The 4,566-nt window shown below is 45.3% G+C and overlaps 1 protein-coding gene across 7 annotated transcripts in view; it reads right to left on the bottom strand.

The window, feature by feature from the left end:
* Positions 1-4,566, bottom strand: part of Rnf213 (ring finger protein 213) — a 96,252-nt gene that overhangs the window by 83,565 nt on the left and 8,121 nt on the right. The window lies entirely within an intron of this gene.

The raw sequence follows: 4,566 nt of genomic DNA, 5'->3' as shown, positions 1-4,566 counted from the left end.
GTGTGTGTGTGTGTGTGTGTGTGTGTGTGTGTCTCTGTCTCTGTCTCTCACCTGCCTCTGCCTTCCAAGTGCCAGGATTAAAGATGTGCGCCACCACCGCCAGATTACAGTCTCTTTTTTAACAAAGCTAACTCTTCCCTGTGTCCTTTATTAGCTGTCTTGAACCATCTAAGTCTGAATCTCCTTATAACATTTGAAACAAGTTACTTAACTCCAATAGTTAAAACAAATACTCCAATAGTTAAATTACTATTAATCCAATAGATAGTCGTGGCCAATTAATGTCTACCATTAATTTCTGAAAATCATTAAGACTTCACAAATGATCCCTTCTCATCTGTACCTTCTGTGGTTAGATGTTTTTTGCTGACTAATTTTGTAACCTAGATAGAGGAGAGAACCCCCTCGCTGTCCTTTTTTCAGAAGCAATCTGCAAACCCCAACAAGGCAAAATTCTTTGTTTCACAAAACATTTTTTTCTCCCAAGCATCTGCATCAGAATTAGCCACAAATTAAGGATTGAGGAAATTGCGTACGAATATTTCTAGCACTGACACAGAGTTGACTATTTAGCATTCCTTGTGTACAAAGTTTCCACTAGCCAGGCGGTAGTGGCACACGCCTTTAATCCCGGCACTTGGGAGGCAGAAGCAGGTGGATTTCTGAGTCCGAGGCCAGCCTGGTCTACAGAGTGAGTTCCAAGACAGCCAGGGCTACACAGAGAAACCCTGTCTTGGAAAAAATAAAACAAGTTTCCACTGATACCTTTTTACAGGTTGACCATCTTTGTAAATACGTAGTGTAAAGGCAAATTTTCCTTATCCTGTTATTGCAAGGGGAGAGTTAAAAAAAAAAAGCAGTCTTTTACTATCACAGACAACACCTTGGTTAATAAAGAAGGTAAAGGACTCCCAGGCAACCCCAGAATCTTTGGTTGGATCGCTCTGCTCACGGCTCTCAAGTCTGTAAAATTCTCTATTTCCTGATTTTTCTTTTCTTTCTTTTCTTTTTTTGTTTCTACACCCATCGGCTCAATAGCCATTCTTGCCACAGTACTTGTGTCACCTGATGGTACAGCCTAGGCCTTCTGATTGCCCTTAGAGATGCTGTGCTCACCATTTTTTTTTTTTTTTTTTTTTTTTTTTTTTTCAAGACAGGGTTTCTCTGTGTAGCCCTGGCTGTCCTGGAACTCACTCTGTAGACCAGGCTGGCCTCAAACTCAGAAATCCACCTGCTTCTGCCTCCCAAGTGCTGGGATTAAAGGCATCCGCCACCACGCCCGGCTGTGCTCACCATTTTGTTGCAGATAACTGTATTTCACCTAAGGCCCTGAACATTTTGAGATCTGAAACCTTCATTAGCTTGGTCACAGTCTCTTTGTTGCAAATGACCATTTCTTCCACAGTTAAAGCACCGCGTGTTCTGAGATGTAAAACCTTTAGCTGTGACTTGCCCAATTATCGAGGCACCATACACCCCAGAACAATATTGGTTGTCTCCTGATCTACTCTCCCATAGGCACTGTCCTCCCCTTTAATGGCCTAATGACCTTTTTGCATTCTGTATTCCCATTTTCAAGTGCCCCAAGTCTCAATTAGTACTCATCTCAAATCAGGGTCTGATATGGCTTTGTTCACAGATGAAACTAATCTTTGTAAATAGTGAAAGGAAGAAAGAAAGAAAGAAAGAAAGAAAGAAAGAAAGAAAGAAAGAAAGAAAGAAAGAAAGAAAGAAGAGAAAGACAGGCTTTCCCTGAGCCTTGTATAATCTTTGTAAAGGATGTGAACTTCTTTCATGGCTCCTCAACTTTTGTCCCAAGCTCTCAAATTACTAAGTGACACTGTTCTATGATTTGGTTGAACTTGTTCTTGTATATCAGCATACTGACCTAAAGGTCTTTTTACATTGGTGATTCTGTGACCCAGGACTGTGCTGTGGGTCTCATCTGTCCACCTTCCTGCTTTCCCATTTTTCACCTGACTCGGCTCCTTCCCCTTTCTCCCTGGGGGAAACTCTCTGGTTCCATGTCTAGGAATGAACCTATTTGTTCTCCCTGTTCTTGTTTCTGACCTTCAGATTTGTCCACCTCTATTCTCGGTTTCTCTACCTGCACAGCCAAATCTGTTGCTTTTTCAGAAAGAGAGAGAGAGGAGCCGGGCGGTGGTGGCACACGCCTTTAATCCCAGCACTTGGGAGGCCGAGGCAGGCAGATTTCTGAGTTCGAGGCCAGCCTGGTTTACAGAGTGAGTTCCAGGACAGCAAGGGCTACACAGAGAAACCCTGTCTCGAAAAACCAAAATCATCATCATCATCTAAATGGCCAGGTGATAGCACACTCCTTTAATCCCAGGCAGAGGCAGGAGGATCTCTATTACAGGCCAGCCATAGCTACCCAGTGAGACCCTGTCTCAAAACAAATATATACCTCTAAATACTCATATACACAAATACGTACCTGTACACACATACATACACACATGTGAATACATACATATGCACAGACATATACAAAGAGACGCACATACAGCATGCAGGTACACACACAAGTCAAAGGGAAAGGCTGAAGAGAGTACACAGTAAAAAGGGAGCCCCTGTTTCCACAGCTGCTGCTTCCTAATAAGTGGGATTGAGAGCGTCCTCCCTTCCGTGTGTCTAGCCCCTGGCTAGCCTAGCATCTCTCTAACCTAAGAGGCAAAGACTGACCAATAGGCAAGGTGAATGGGAAAACTCTGGCCTCCTATGTCTGAGAAGCCAGCAGATCCAGCTGTAAACCCAGCTGCCCCATTGAGCCAGAAGCCTGAGAGCAAAGCCAATCAGAACCTGGCTCCCTTCTGCTGAGCAAGGGCAAGGGCAAGGACTGTGATCACCAATGAGAACATGGGCCAGCTTTCCAAAGTAAAACATGAGCAGTTCAAAGACACACAAAGAACCCCCTCTCCCCCCAACAAGAGCACTTCCTAGAAAACTGCTTGACAGTTGCAAAAAATGAAGCCACAGACAAATGAGGGAACCTGGTCAGCCAGCGCATAGTACCAGAAGCAGAACCGTACCCCAGACATCGTCCTGCTTCCCACAGGCTTCACAGAGGCTGGGGCAGGGGGACAGCGGCTCCAAGCTATAGACAAAAAGGCAAAAAACAAAGGCAAAATCTAACCTCTATCAGGCAAGTGCCCAGACCCTGACTAACAGAGCCTTACACCAGTATGGCCAGACTCCCGCAGGGCACACGATGGTGTAAAATTGACTACTCAACATGTCAGTAAGTTGTCCACCTTTGATTTGATTCACATATGACCCCACACAGATGGCTCAGGAGCAAGGTCAGGAACAGTGGTTTATAGGAATGCCCCCCCCATTCACATGTTTGAACGCTTGGTCATAGGATGACACTATTAGATGTGACACTGTTGGAGTGGGTGTGGCCTTGTTAGAGGAAGTGTCACTGTGGGCCAGGCTTTGAGATCTCCTATGCTCAAGCTACACCCAGTGTAACAATCTTTCTGCTGCCTGGGGATCAAGATGTAGAATTATCAGTTCCATCTCCAGCACCACGTATGCCTGCATGCTTCCATGCTTCCCACCACAATAAGAGGCAGAGGCAGAAGGATTTCTGAGTTCAAGGCCAGCCTGGTTTACAGTGTGAGTTCCAGGACAGCCAGGGCTACAGAGAAACCTTGTCTTGAAAAACCAAAAAAAAAAAAAAAAAAAAAAAAAAAAAAAAAAAAAAAAAAAAAAAAGACAAAACAAAACAAAAAAGAGTTGCTGTGGTCACGGAGTCTCTTCACAGCAATGAAACCCTAACTAAGGCACCAGGTGACCTCCATTATAAAAATCATTCCCTCTCAGGAACACATTTGCTTCCTGTCTTTCTGTCTTCTGGGACTTTTTTTTTTAAAGATTTATTTTTTAAGTGTATAAGAACTTGTGCAGATGTGCATATGCCCACCACATTCACACTTGGTGTCCCAGAGGTAAGAGGGCAATGGATCCCCTGGAACTGGAATAACAAAGAGTTGTGAGCCACCGTGTGAATGCTGGAATGAACTCAGGTCCTCTGTACAGAGACTGTCCCAGACCCATGTCTATTCCTTATTAATATCACAATTTGGCTGGTTCTCCCCTGCATAGGCTACAGTCATCCTTGCCTTTTTTTTTTTTTTTCCAAGCAGCTGAATCATGGGAAATCCCTCCCCTACCACAGGCAGCAGAGGCTGGCTGTGGCAGGCTGGCAGAAGGCTGTGCAGGTAATGAGACCCCAGCAAGCCCTGAGTTCTCCATAGAACGTCTAGTAAAGGGGAGGGAGAATGAGGCACCCAAAGGCCCCACAAACAACCCCAAATCATCCTGACAACAGCCAGGGTGAGAAGGATGCACACGATGCATCTGTCCTCATGTAGCCCTGCTAACAGCCTAGTGAGGCTCACAGAAGACTGTCCAGGCAGCGGGTCCAGCCTGCAGGCATAGCTCCTGTGTCACGGGTAGACTAGCAGTCCAGTTCGGTAGAGTCTCGGCGGCAGTGATGGTGGCACACCTTGTCACAGGTAGACTAGCGGTGCAGTTCCGTAG

Source organism: Mus pahari, chromosome 14 (assembly GCF_900095145.1).
Source record: "Mus pahari chromosome 14, PAHARI_EIJ_v1.1, whole genome shotgun sequence".
NCBI lineage: Eukaryota > Metazoa > Chordata > Mammalia > Rodentia > Muridae > Mus > Mus pahari.
Note: the sequence above shows the minus strand (reverse complement) of the source record. Positions and strands in the feature narration are given on the sequence as shown.